The sequence below is a fragment of the Oncorhynchus tshawytscha genome, linkage group LG12 (genome assembly GCF_018296145.1).
Source record: "Oncorhynchus tshawytscha isolate Ot180627B linkage group LG12, Otsh_v2.0, whole genome shotgun sequence".
Classification (NCBI taxonomy): domain Eukaryota; kingdom Metazoa; phylum Chordata; class Actinopteri; order Salmoniformes; family Salmonidae; genus Oncorhynchus; species Oncorhynchus tshawytscha.
The window spans coordinates 44183844-44199789 of NC_056440.1; positions in this window are offsets into that span (position 1 = coordinate 44183844).

Here is a 15946-nt window from a genome sequence, read left to right on the forward strand (position 1 = left end):
AGCTGGCCTTCTTTAGACTAGTTGAGTATCTGGAGCATCAGCATTTGTGTGTTTGATTACTCAAAATGGCCAGAAACAAATAACTTTCTTCTGAAACTTTTTTCTGAATCTGAAGATATCGTACAACGCTGTGTACTACTCCCTTCACAGAACAGCGCAGAATGGCTCTAACCAGAATAGAAAGAGTAGTTGGAGGCCCCGGTGCACAACTGAGCAAGAGGACAAGTACATTAGAGTGTCTAGTTTGAGAATCAAAGGCCTCACAAGTCCTCAACTGGCAGCGTCATTAAATAGTACCCGCAAAACACCAGTCTCTATGTCAACAGTGAAGAGGCGACTCCAGGATGTTGGCCTTCTAGGCAGAGTTGCAAAGAAAAAGCCATATCTCAGACTGGCCATAACAAAAAATTATTAGGATGGGCAAAAGAACAGACACTGGACAGAGGAACTCTGCCTAGAAGGCCAGCATTCTGGAGTCGCCTCTTCACTGTTGACGTTGAGACTGGTGTTTTGCAGGTACTATTTAATGAAGCTGCCAGTTGAGGACTTGTGATGCTCCAGACACTCAACTAGTCTAAAGAAGGCCAGTTTTATTGCTTCTTTAAATCAGTACAACAGTTTTCAGCCGTGCTAAAATAATTGCAAAAGATGAACAATTAGCCTTTTAAAATTATAAACTCGGATTCGCTAACACAGCATGCCATTGGAACACAGGAGTGATGGTTGCTGATAAGGGGCCTCTGTATGCCTATGTTGATATTCCACAACAAACTTGTTTCCAGCTACAATAGTTAGTTACAAAATTAACCATGTCTGCACTGTATTTCTGATGAATTTGATGTTATTTTAATGGACAAAAAAATGTGCTTTTCTTTCAAAAACAAGGACATTTCTAAGTGACCCCAAACTTTTTAACGGTCATGTATATAAACCCCGTAGCTGATGCTACGTATTGGCCAATGAGAGGACAATGAGAGGCGAAACGTTTTACTTTCAGGAAAATGTTTTTATGTGTATATTTTTTTATGTTTAGCTCACATAATATTATTTAAAGTATGCTTTAAGGTGTCTGTAATATAATACAGGTCGCAAAAACTAATTTAGACATTAGTAAATGCACATATATAGCTTCCCCCAAAAAAATACGGTGGAGGAGTACCAAAATGGAGGCACGTTGGTTTCAAAACAGTGCCCCTGACATCCATCCAGTGTATATATAAATCATTTTTCAAAATGACGGAGTGTCTTGAGAAAGTTCAAAACAGTGGCGTGATGTGACCAAGTGATGGAGGAGGTGCAACCCATGATTTGTTCTGTGCTCAGTAGTCTATGCTTAAAGGGGCGATCTGCAGTTTCTACATCTATTTTTCAAATTAAAACATTAATGATATGTACCCATTGATTCTTAAAGAATATAAATTAGAAACACCTCATGAGCTTAGTTCAACTGTCACACCCCATCAGAAACCATCATATAAGCATGTTTTACTCCAATGTAATTTTGCCAACGTTTTTACTAAAACAATGGCGGGGAGCCTGCTTTATTGTTGTTTTAAGAGCGGATTGGCCCTTTAAAATATATTATGTCTTTTTTCTAAGTCTTAATGATTAGACTTAGAAATGTTTAATTTTTGTTGTTTCCCTATGTCTTTATGTGTGTTCATAAATTTTTTTTTAAAGTTTTCATGGTATTTGTTTTTTGTGTTAAATAAATATTTTATTATCTTTGCAGTTATTCATTTGGGGGTTTTCATTGGTTTACATTTTAAAACACTATTGTGATTATTTGGGAACACTCAAATAAAAAACTATATTTTAGTATTTTGTCTATTAGTCCACTGTTAATACGTTCCCCCCCCAAATTGTGCATGTCAGCAGTCAAGTTTCAAGATTAAGAACTTACAGTAGAGCAATCACTTGCCTTGAATTAGCTTATCAGATCGAACCTCCGGATGCATAGTTCACTAAACGAGCTTGTACTGGAGGTTGATCCAATGGTCCATTCAAGGCATGGTACATTTATTTTCAACCAGCCTTTAACTTGGTGATACTTTTTTCATTCTCAATTTGAAATTCACCGGTGTCTTATGAGTAGAGAATTATCAACAAAAAAACATTTTTGGGGGCCGATGGCCAATATTATATAATGTGAAAATGTTGATTTAAAAATCTCCCAGAGACAGCCATATGCACTCTTAGAAAAAAAGGTTCCAAAAGGGTTCTTCAGCTGTCCTCACTGGAGTACCATTTTGGTTCCAGATGGAACCCTTCTGGGTTCCAAGTAGAACCCTTTTGGGTTCCATATAGAACACTTTGTGAAAGGGGTTCTACATGGAACACAAAATGGTTCTACCTGGAACCAAAAAGGGTTCTTCAAAGGGTTCTCCTTTGGGGACAGCCGAAGAACCCTTTTAGGTTCTAGATAGCACCTATTTTTTCTAAGAGCGTATGCCTATCCATTAATGAATCAATACTACTACCATACAATCAATCTGACATTGTTTTTAACAATATAACATAATAGTTGTAATATATTTGATGAACTAGGCGAATCAAGATAGCATAGGCCTACTCACAATACAGGTGAAAGCATATCCAATAGGAGTGTATGCATGCATTGAGTTATGCATTGAGTGCGTTGAGTTAACTTGTTTTGGATGGGCTACAGATGACAAACGATCTGTTTTACTTCCATTTGGGAGTTATGCCAGGCCTACTGATCAAGATACATAGAAGTAGCCTTGTGTATTCTCATAAGTTGCACTGTCTCTTGAAGACCAGCCACCAGTCACTCATTCACAAATCACTTATGCAGGCAATTTGAAATAAACCATTTTCTTTTTGTGGCAATCAGCTTTGAAATCAGTCTGTTGTTTTATGCTTTGCAAAGTTGTAGGGTGTGAGCTTCAGCTGTAAGCTAACCCACAATGTTAGCTTTCTTTGAATGCTTAATAAAAGACAGGTAAAAACAATTTAAAGGCCCCGAACAGTGAAAATCATGTTTTTCATCAAACTGGATGATATTCAGAGGAAACTAGTTTAAAGTAGGTTAACCCACATATGAAAAATGACTGTAGCTGGTACATTGATAAAGTTTGATCATTAAGTTGGGGCGGCAGGGTAGCCTAGTGGTTAGTGGTTAGAGCGTTGGACTAATAACCGGAAGGTTGTAAGTTCAAACCCCCGAGCTGACAAGGTACAAATCTGTCGTTCTGCCCCTGAACAGGCAGTTAACCCGCTGTTCCTAGGCCGTCATTGAAAATAAGAATTTGTTCTTAACTGACTTGCCTGGTTAAATAAAGGTAAAATAAAAAATAAATAAAAAGTTGCTGGTCCCCTCCCAACATGTCAAACTCTTGGATTTAGTAGGCTGGCATTACACTCAACACGGAACACACTCTTTTCACACCATTTCGCCTGGTGGGCGGTGCCATACATCACTGTGGGCATAGATTACAGTGTGCATAATAATAATAATTAAAAACAATACGGGTGCACACAGCATCGAGAATGAGATGAGCACCCGCTCAAGTCTGAATCTTGGAATCTATTTTCAACTCACCGCCTAACTACAATATGGATGTTACTGTTTCATCAATGAGTGTCACGTCCTGACCTTAGTTCCTTTTTTATGTCTCTGTTTTTAGTTTGGTCAGGGCGTGAGTTGGGGTGGGCATTCTATGTTTTGTGTTCTATGTTTTCCATTTCTATGTGTTTGGCCTGGTATGGTTCCCAATCAGAGGCAGCTGGCAATCGTTGTCTCTGATTGAAAACCATACTTAAGCAGCCTGTTTTTCCCACTTGAGTTGTGGGTAGTTGTTTTCTGTCTCTGTGTTTCTACCAGACAGAACTGTTTCGGTTGTACGTTTGTTTACTTTGTGTTTCAGTGTTCAGCTTATTGAATAAATCTAACATGGACACTTACCACGCTGCATCTTGGTCCTCCTCTTCTTCCACCACCAACAGCAGCCGTTACAATGAGTGACAAAGATTAAGTAATGTCATCACTGAATTCATGTTATGTTTGCTATTTCATGCAGCTACAGAATAAAAAGTTCCTAAAAAAATGATTTTGTATTCAAATGTCTATTATTTAAAGTTCAGATATATCATTCACGCAAAATAATGAGACTGGGTGTTAAAGTTGGCCTCATGTATAGGCCCTCCAGAAAATAAATAAGATCAAGGACATCCAAAATCCATCACATTAACTATATTTAATGAAGCCAGCAATGCTGACACCAAATTCGTTTAAAAATATTAAAGTTATCACATGGGGCTAGAGAGGGGGAGAGAGATATACTCACACACATACAGCTTATGTAGCTAGGTCTACAGTAAAACTCACATCATATCATCCAAATCAAAGTTTATTTGCCACGTGCGCCGAACACAGGTGTAGACCTTACAGAGAAATGCTTACTTACAAGCCCTAACCAACAGTGCAATTTTTAAGTAAAAAATATATATTAGGTAAACAATTGATAAGTAAAGAAATACAACAACAAAAAATGACACCCCTATCAATCAAGCCTTCCTCTGCTCAGACACTTCATTGCGCAGTCGCAGTTGCCCATCCCTCGCATGCCTGCCTCATCTGGGACAAGTTTTTCTACAGTCAAAAGACTACAATAGCCGCAAGGCTGTTGATAACCAAAGCAACCATTACTGCAGTTGCTTAACATAGCAGTCAATCTATAGTCTCAAAATTATACAACTTTTTTTGTTTAATGAAATAAAGTATATTTTCGACTTCAAATGGAGCACACATTTGTTAATAACATGGATTGAATCATATTAAATGATGTCATTAAAATAAGTTGACTCACCCACATAAGTATGTATACGCGTGTAACCGGTGTGAAATGGCTAGCTAGTTAGCAGCGCATGCTAGAAGTGTTTCAATTGGTGACATCACTCAATCTGAGACCTTGAAGTAGTTGTTTCCCTTGCTCTGCAAGAACTGAGGCTTTTGTGGATCGATAGGTGACAATGATTTGTGGGTGACTGTTCTTGATGTGTTCAGAGGGTCCTTGGTTTGAGTCCAGGTTGGGTCAAGGAGAGGGAAGGAAGGACAACTGTTACACCTGGATGCACGTCTATCAACTTTGAAGGATAGTTTCTTTGTTTGGGCTAATGGCTAGGCTAATGTGGCTTCTAACTGAGCACACAGCAGATGGCAATAGCCTGCAGTTCACACCTTCCATGTAGATGTCGAAAATATGCTAAACTCTCAGTGCTCGGCTCCTCATTTCCTTTGTTCCTTTCCTTTGTTCATTGAGCGGCTTTGCTGCGTGAACTAGGCGGTGGAGAACAGCTACTGCGCTGCACAATTCGTGGCCATTTCACTGACCCAGGCGGTGACTGTACTTCCAACGGCTGCTTTTTTTTCTGTACTGCATGCACGCTTTTTCTGCCTATGAACCCAGCGTGAACCGGCAGAGTTCGCCCACTGAACAGAGGAACGCACCCAAATTCATCATTGTATATTATTGAAACGGTCAAATTGACCTGTCTCTAATATTGGGGGTGTCATGATCCCCCAGTGCCCCCTGCAAGTTATGTGCATGCACAGAGAAGAGGACGGAGGAGTCAAAGAGAGGACGGACTTTTGCAGTAAGGGTCTGTCTGGCAGATACCTCCTCAAGGCACAAACACTGTGAGACGGGAACTGAAACAGGAATTCGAATGGTGCCAGACAGGATGGTGTGTTACCATCACCAACAGCACGGGTAGTAAAATTACATAGAAGTAGCTACTTGCCAGGTAGCAACTAGCTATGCCCTGGACCAGAACTGGTTAATGCAGACCAGAGTTAGTGCGGACTAACTAGCTACGCACTAGACTAGAGCTAGTACAGACCAGCTAGTGCGGACAGGTGTGTGTGCAGCACACTAAAACCCTGGACCAGAGCTAGTGACATTATAGCTAGGGGAGAAAGTATGCAATGTGTGTGTAACCTTGTTTTCTTGTCCTTTCTGCTCCTCAGGTCGAGGGCACAATATGTTGATAGCGGGGAGTGTTCCCAATCACTGCTACTTGAAGTGCATATCCCAAAGTAGTCACAATTATGGCAATGCTACCATATACCAGCACTGCTTAATAACATTCTCTATTTTCAACAAATTATTCCATCCATCAACAGTCTCAGTAAAAAATAAAAACATTTGTATTAAATATAAAATAGTTGATATAAATACACTGAGAATACAAAACATTAAGGACACCACTTTCCATGACATTGACTGACTAGGTGAATCCAGGAGGAAGCTATGATCACTTATTGATGTCACTTGTTAAATCCATTAAAGAATGATTTTTAAGCCTTGAGACAATTGAGACATGGATGTTGTATGTGTGCCATTCAGAGGGTGAATGGACAAGACAAAAGATTGAAGTGCCTTTGAACGGGGTGTGGCAGTAGGTGCTCGACGCACCGGTTGCAACTCAATATTCGGAAGGTGTTCCTAATGTTTGGTGTACTCAGTGTAGTATGACGGAAGTTAAATGAATCGTCAGTTTGGTAGAACAATAATACAACTGCATGTTTGGTATTGGCAGGCCACCTTGGTTTTTAGGCCTTTGAAGGTAAACTACGTAGGCGCAGGGTTTTCCTATTCTGAATATAAAAGAGGGAATAAATTGATCTAGATTTTTTAAAGAAGGATTTTGATAGAATAACTGGAACACATTGAAATCGGTAGTTAAACCTTGGCAAAACATTCATATTCGCAGTATTTATGTGCCTGTAGAGAAAAGGGGACTATTTTTTTATTGAATCTGCTAGTATACTTAAACATGTTTGCTTTCTCTTGTAAAGGCTTTAAAAAATACATTAAACAAATGGTTTGCCGTTGGCTGACTATAAGCTACATCAGAGAACGTTTATGAACATGATTCATCATGATGATAACAAAGAGTAGACTATAACCATAATGTACCTTTTAACTGCTAGAGTTAGCACACAGGTGCAAAGCAAGCCATATTGTGACGAAACCATAGTGGTGGAAAATGTGGTAAAGATGTTTAGATGGTTTCCATCAGAGAGGGTTCTGAGATAGAGTTGACTGGAAATGAAGCGGCTTAGCCACAGATTGATTGACAGCTTTTTAGTTGCATGTTTTTCTCACACATCAACCCTTGCTAATGTCAATGATGGTCGTGGCATTTCTGTTGTTTGATCAGTGACAGATACACGTTTCCAGTAAAGAGGGAACGGCCTAATTTAATCTTTAGTCCCTTTTGCATCCCTTTGATATTTTAAGTATAAATTGTGCACCAATATTGGATTTTAAACGCCTTTTATATTAAATGAAGTGCCCTTTAATATAGACCACACGGAAAATGCAATAAATCCGATTTTTTTATATGAATAAAGAATTCAGCATTTTAACCCACTTAACCCAAAGCCCTAGTTATTTTGTTTCTTTGACAAAGTAATTTCTGAAGATTATTATGATTTATTTCCTGTGATTAGCGATTCATGAAAAAAACTAATAATAAAAAGATTAGTGAATAATATTAAGGTTAAAAAAATAATACAATCCCTGTCATGCCCTGACCTCACAGATCCTTTTTATGTCTCTATTTTGGTTTGGTCAGGGTGTGAGTTGGGGTGGGCATTCTATGTTTTGTGTTTCTATGATTTTCTATTTCTTTGTTTTAGCCGGGTATGGTTCTCAATCAAGGACAGCTGTCTATCGTTGTCTCTGATTGGGAACCATACTTAGGTACCCTTTTTCCCACCTGTGTTTGTGGGAAGTTAACTTTGTTTGATGGCACATAGCATTAAGCGTCTTGTATTGTTTATTGTTTTGTCTGCATTATTTTGAATAAAATAGAAAATGTATGCTCACCACACTGCTCTTTGGTCCAGTTATTTTGACAGCCGTGACAATCCCTCTCCTGAAAATGTTATTTATCTTTAAAAATAAAATGTGTCTGGATATGCCGCTAATATTCTCAACTCTGAATCATTTGAAAAACACTCATATTTCCTGTAAGATAATAGCACTTTCTTTCTCTTTCTCTTTTTATGCGGGGCAATGGACAAACCATGCAAAGCGCATGTTGAGGTTTCATTTTTAAATATCACACAAACACAACAAATCATTAAGCTTGTCGATACTGTCCAGTCTTTATTTTTTATTTGTATGCCTGTTTTTTTATTATTTTTGTATCAAACAGGAGATCATATTGAGATTAGCAAATCTCTTTTTCAAAGTATACTTGAGTAGGCTTATAGGCTATCTACAGTATGATGAAAAGGCCTATCATGAAATGGAAAAGATCACAAAGTTTTGAAATAGTGAGAAGTAGGCTAAAACATCACAGAAATGCAACAAATCATTTATGATAATGTCCAGTCTTGATCTTGTTCAATTCTAGGTTCTACAGAGCATTGACCTGAACCAAAAGCATTTTTCCTGATGGATTTTCTTCGATGCTTGTTTATCATAGAAGTTAGGCTACTGTTTGTCATATCTATAATAAATCGAGGCTTTCATTTTGAATAGTATATCATATTTGTAGGCTATAGCGTAATTCTTCGGGTAAATGTCTTGTCTGTGATCAACTAAGGTTTCCCATGGTTACGACCATTCTGAAACACAAACAAGAAAATAAACAAAAATACAAAACACAGTGGCCAGTGCTTCTTTTGAGCCAAAATGTAAAACAAAATTATTGGAGGAGATCCCCCACAGTTATGTGGCTTACGTTATTATAATATAAATAAATGAGCCCAAAAATACAAGCTTGATTTACTATGATTAAAACAAAAGAATGTATATCGATGGATCATATGGTCAGTCCTTGCATCCATTGCTCTGTCTATGAATTTGAGACACTGTAAAATGGCCTGTTTCTGAGTGTGTACATGTAAGTCAGAATATCTTTAATATTAAGAAGTAGAAGTAGAAGCTCAGTATTGAGAAGTCAGAATAAAAACAGAGCTTGGCCAGTCTTGATTAGCCAGAAGGGTCATGGGTCTTTACACATGCTAGCCCCTAACTCCTTCTCTTCATTGTCCTCATATCATGCCCCAGTTCAGTAGGCAATATACTCCAAAAATGTATTTAGCAGGCCTATAACCTAGTTCATACATTAAAAAAATGTCTTAATAAGAATGATGGACTATAAAGTTAATGGAGTCTATATTAATACAATCATCAATTAAAGATCCAATATAAAATCAAACTTCAATTCAAACTTTATTTGAAGTGCATATAAAATAGCAACACACTTAAAGCAATAAAATAAAAAAAACAAGGTCGGCAATAAAATAGATCAAATGTTGTCAAAGAACATAAAACACAAAGGCGTCATTGATTAAAGGCCAAGCTAAAAAAGGCTGGTTGACAAATGGGATTCTAACACCTCAAGCAGTTTCACAGTACAATGCAAAGTTCCATATAAAAAAACAGACAACGCTGATCAGATCCTTATTCTTACTCTGATCATACTGGACCACAGTCAAAAACACATTTCTTCAAGTGGCTATGTAGGTGCATGTCTGGTGTGCAATATTGTTTTCCATACAACCTTGCAAAGGTATCTCAGAACTGTTGCAAGTGGCAATGAGCCTCTCCAACTTGCTCTTGAGAAACATCTTACACATAAGATGGTACAGTCTTTGATAAAAGTCCCTTAATACATTTTACTGCATTGGGCTAAATCAGGGTCACAGAGTGTTTCTTGGTAGTCTTAAACAAATCTACTTCTGAAACAAAAGTATACACCTCACAGACATGGTTATGAGCTTACTAAAAAGAAGGCACCTGTACAAATGTTATTAGTCACATGCGCCGAATACAACAGGTGTAGACCTTACAGTTAAATGCTTACTTATGAGCCCCTAACCAACAATGCAGTTTCAAAAAAATACAGATAAGAATAAGAGATAAAAGCAACAAGTAATTAAAGAGCAGCAGGGAAAAAACAACAGCAAGACTATATACAGGGTGGTACCGATACAGAGTCAATGTGCGGGGGCACCGGTTAGTTGAGGTAGTATGTACATGTAGGTAGAGTTATTAAAGTGACTATGCATAGAGGACAACCGAGAGTAGCAGTGGTGTAAAGAGGGGGTGAGAGGGGGGTGGGCACTGCAAATAGTCTCGGTATCCATTTGACTAGATGTTCAGGAGTTTTATGGCTCGTGGGTAGAAGCTGTTTAGAAGCCTCTTGGACCCCGACTTGGCGCTCTAGTACCGCTTGCCGTGCGGTAGCAGAGAGGACAGGCTATTACTAGGGCAGCTGTAGATCCTTTTGAGAATCTGAGGACCCATGCCAAATCTTTTCAATTTCCTGAGGGGGAATAGGTTTTGTTGTGCCCTCTTCACGACTGTCTTGGTGTACTTGGACCATGTTAGTTTGTTGGTGATGTGGACACCGAGGAACTTGAAGCTCTCAATGTGCTCCACTGCAGCCCTGACAATGGGGGCGTGCTCGATCCTCTTTTTCCTGTAGTCCACAATCATCTCCTTTGTCTTGATCATGTTGAGGGAGAGGTTGTTGTCCTGGCACCACACGGCCAGGTATCTGACCTCCTCCCTATAGGCTGTCTAGTCGTTGTCGGTGATCAGGCCACTGTTGTGTCAATGGCAAATGTAATGATGGTGTTGGAGTCGTGTCTGGACTTGCAGTCGAGTGAACAGGGAGTACAGGAGGGGGCTGAGCACGCACCCCTGAGGGGTCCCTGTGTTGATGATCAGCGTGGCGGATGTGTTGTTACCTATCCTTACCACCTGTGGGCGGCCAGTCAGGAAGTCCAGGATCCAGGTGCAGAGGGGGGTATTTAGTCCCAGGGTCCTTAGCTTAGTGATGGGCTTTGAGGGCACTGTGGTGTTGAACTGAGCTGTAGTCAATGAATAGCATTCTCACATAGGTGTTCCTTTTGTCCAGGTGGGAAAGGGCAGTGTGGAGGGCATCATCTGTGGATCTGTTGGGCGGTATGCAAATAGGAGTGGGTCTCGGGTTTCTGGGAGGATGGTGTTGATGTGAGCCATGACCAGCCTTTTAAAGCACTTCATGGCTACAGGAGTGAGTGCTATGGTTCGGTAGTCATTTTGGCAGGTTACCTAGTGTTCTTGGGCACAGGTACTATGGTGATCTGCTTAAAACATGTTGGTATTACAGACTGGGAGAGGTTGAAAATATCAGTGAAGACACTTGCCAGTTGGTCAGCGCATGCTCACAGTACACGTCCTGGTAATCCGTCTGGCCCTGCAGTGAATGTTGACCTGTTTAAAGGTCTTACTCATATTGGCTGCGGAGAGGGTGATCACACAGTCGTCCGGAACAGTGGTGCTCTTATGCATGTTTTAGTGTTACTTACATCGTAATTTAGCTCGTCTGGTAGGCTTGTGTCACTGTGCAGCTCTCGGCTGTGCTTCCGTTTGTAGTCTGTAATGGTTTGCAAGCCCTGCCACATCAGACTAGCATCAGAGCCGGTGTAGTACTATTCGATCTTAGTCCTGTATTGATGCTTTGTCTGTTTGATGGTTCGTCGGAGGACATAGCGGGATTTCTTATAAGCTTCTGGGTTAAAGTCCCGCTCCTTGAAAGAGGCAGCTCTAGCCTTTAGGTCAGTGCAAATGCTGCCTGTAATCCATGGCTTTGGTTGGGTTACTTACGGTCACAGTGGGGACGACGTCATCAATGCACTAATTGATGAAGCCAATGACTGATGTTATGTACTCCTCAATGCCATCGGAGGAAACCCGGAACATAGCATCTGCTTCCTCTGACCACTTTTTTATTGATCTAGTCACTTGTGCTTCCTGCTTTCATTTTTGCTTGTAAGCAGGAATCAGGAGGATAGAATTATGATCAGATTTGCCAAAGGGAGGGCGAGGGAGAGCGTTGTATGCGTCTCTGTGTGTGGAGTATAGGTGGTCCAGAGGTAAATTTTCCTCTGTTTTCACATTTAACATGCTGATAGAAATTTGGTAAAACGGATTTGAGTTTCCCTGCTTTAAAGTCCCCGGCTACTAGGACCGCCGCCTCTGGGTGAGAGTTTTCTTTTTTGCTTATGGCAAGATACAGCTCATTCAATGCTGTCTTTGTGCCAGCCTCTGACTGTGGTGGTATGTAAACAGCTACAAAGAATACAGACGAAAACTCTCTCCGTATGTCGTGTGGTCTACAGCTTTCATGAGATACATTTACCAAATGCATGTACCTCAGGCGAGCGATGTTGTCGTCGTTCAGCCACGACTCTGTGAAGCATAAGATGTTACAGTTTTTAATGTCGTTGATAGTTTAATCTTCCGTGTAACTCGTCGATTTCATTGTCCAAAGATTGCATGTTTTCTAGCAGAATGGAAGGAAGTGGGGGTTTATTTGATCACCTACGAATTCTCAGAAGGCAGCCCGACCTTTGGCCTCTTTTTCTCCGCCTCCTATTTATGTAGATTACAGGGAACGGGGCCTGTTCCTGAGAAAGCAGTGTATACTTTGCATCGGGCTCGTCAGAGTCGTGAAAAGATAAAAACGATTCTGCTAGTCCATGGTGAGAAATCTCAGTTCTTATGTCTGGAAGTTATTTTCGGTCATAAGAGATGGTAGCGGCAACATTATGTACAAAATAAGTCAAATATAATTTACAAACAACACAAAAAATAAACTAACAAAAAAAACACAATCGGCTGGGGGCACGTAAAATGTCTGCCATGTTCTCCGGCGCCATCTTACACAGAGTTGAAATGTTTTGGGGGTTTTTTGCTTCCCAATGTTACACTATTTTGACAGAAGACTGAATTATAACAAATGGAAACACACCGTATTTTCAGCATTATTTGACTTTGTATGATTAATTATGAAATTATGAAAATTATTAATAACATTCCGCCCATGAAGCCACTAGGTCATTTGACTGCAAGAAAGGGATATGAGCGAATAAGGAGTAAATGCATGTCCAATTTTTCTATTCTTGTGCATTGAAAAGAAAAAACCCTGATGAGATTTTAGAAGGTAGTTAGTTGGCCTATGTCTGCAGGTGCTTTCAGTACATCAACTTTATGCTGAAAATTGTGTTTTGCCATCCCCAGTAAAAGATTATGCTTAGAATCCACGACAGCCATGTCTATGGGCATGAAATACGTCAATTTAAATTGCTCAGAGAATCTGGCTCGTTTCAGTCTCTATTGTTATCCTCTGTTTTGGTCTTCGCCCGTGTCCATATACTCCCTTGCATATTGTGAACTTCATTCTGACGTTGCAGTACATGGTTCTCCGTCAAGTGCATATTGGAGTAATCTTCTTTTTCACCCCATTTCCATCAGGCATTTGTTGCAACGTGTGCGAGCTTGGCCTGGATCAGTGTTGTTGAACAGCTAAAAAGATGGTGGTAAAAACCCAAATAGGCTACATGAAAGTTAAAAACAGACACTAACAAATAGAGTGACATTGAAAATAAACAGGGACCTTGAAAGGCCCGGCAATAAAGTAGCCAACTTTATAAATTCTTATGATAGACAGTATTATCGCTAGTTGGAGAATATTCTACTGGGGGACAAGATTATGAATGCTTTTACAGAGGAGACACAAACTACTCCGTAATAACAAACATACACGTACCATGTTCATCCTGACAAAATAACTCCTGGTTCTGTTCTTGCTGCGATGGCAATTTTATTTAAAGCTACTTAAAGCTGAAATATGACCCTTTTTGGGCGACCTGACCAAATTCACATAGGAATGTGAGGTATAGATATGTCATTATCATTGAAAGCAAGTCTGCAGCTCCGTGGCAGGCTGGTAGATCTATGTCTGTTATTTATATGCTTCCCGTTAAGTTTAGTTTTTGTATCATTTACTTTCGGTTTTGTACACCAGCTTCAAAATGCTGAAAATGCAAACAGCACTTTTGATGGTACAATGATTTTCTACACCATACTTTCTTGTTTTGTCACCAAGTAGGCAAACTATTTGCTAATGGCGGTTAATTTGCTAATGATGTTCTTTTAATAGCGGGCAGTAAGGGATATACAAATTCATTCTGGCGAGGTGGACAAATATAAGTCACAAGAATTTGAATTTGTCCAAATATTGGTTATTTTAGCACTCAAATATGTCACCTGAAATAGTGGTGCGAATATCATGCGTAAAATGTATTTCATGTTTTTGTTTTGACATGTCATCGGAAGAAGAGTCTGCACAACAGCAGTGTACTATCTGCTGGTTAGTCTGCTGAGATGAAGGTGCAGAGATGGAGAGTGGAGCATGGAGAGTTTGAAGGTGAGTAGTCTCATAAAGACACATACTTACTGTGACATAGTTCTAAATCTTACAATTTTGTCAATGATGTTGTTATTGGACTGAAAGAGAGAGGTATAAATTGTGGGACACCCTAGACATACCAAAGGAATGGGACAACTGATGACATGATGTATGATGTGGAGACAGACCCAGAGGATACGGATGCATTTTTAATAATGTCCCAACCCTGGCGCTCACCTGAGATTGAAGACCTGATAGCACCAGCAGACTGGAAAGAAAAGGCCAAGCGAGTTTATGGGGAGAATAAGCGCAGTCAGAATGACAACCAGAGAAACCATCCACTTCCACAGCAGCGCTACCCAAAACATTTGATTGTTCAATATACCAGTGGTACTCAAACTTGTTCACTCAGCCCCTCCTCCAGCATCCGACACATGATTTGACATGATTTGGAAAGGCACACACCTGTCGATATAAGGTTCCACTATTGTGGCTAATCTTTTTTGTGGTTAGCTACACATACAGTGATAGCCGCTGCTTATCTGCTTTTCCGTGTGAAGGCATGCATTGAAAACTTGGGTGATTTAGCTGCTACAAGGGACACATAGGTGAACAAATATATTTGCTAGCTATTCATCTGATTGATAAAGTTGATAAAAAATGCCATTAACTAGCCAGGTATCTTGAAATTGCTTAGGGACTCCTGAGAAAACCAGCCAACCAGGCTTTCGTCTTGTGAAACAGTGGATATAAAGAATCTATCTAGCCTAAGCATTTACTGCAAATTGAACGTATAATTATGTAAGCTTGCCTTGCTTATATTTGCCATGCAATGCAGCTGAAGTAACATAGCTAGCTAACTATTTATTTGCTTATTGTGTAGTGGAGGATAAAAAAAACTGTATGCCTATGGATGTGTAGCTAGCTACAGTATGTAGCCGATCTGTGTATGGACCCTAAAATGTTAGGTTCTGAACTAAAATTCATACCAATCTATGAACCTCAGCTATCATAGGTGTTGTATCGACTTCAAGTCTGAATGGTGTTACTGAAGCCTATGGATTGAGTAGAATATAAGAACTTTATTGTGCCAAGGATGCAAGTCCTTTATACAGTGGGGAGAATAAATATTTGATACACTGCCGATTTTGCAGGTTTTCCTACTTACAAAGCATGTAGAGGTCTGTAATTTTTATCATAGGTACACTTCAACTGTGAGAGACAGATTCCTAAAACAAAAATCCAGAAAATCACAGAAAATCACATTGTACATGATTTTTACAGAAACCTTTGTTTCATTAATTTCCTGTAGTTCTTGACCAGGTTTGCACACACTGCAGATTTTGACCCACTCCTCCATACCTTCTCCAGATCCTTCAGGTTTCGGGGCTGTCGCTGGGCAATATGGACTTTCAGCTCCCTCCAAAGATTTTCTATTGGGTTCAGGTCTGGAGACTGACTAGGCCACTCCAGGACCTTGAGATGCTTCTTACGGAGCCACTCCTTAGTTGCCCTGGCTGTGTGTTTCGGGTCCTTGTCATGCTGGGATACCCAGCCACGACCCATCTTGAATGCTCTTACTGAGGGAAGGAGGTTGTTGGCCAAGATCTCGTGATACATGGCCCCATCCATCCTCCCCTCAATACGGTGCAGTCGTCCTATCCCCTTTGCAGAAAAGCATCCCCAAAGAATGATGTTTCCACCTCCATGCTTCCCGGTTGGG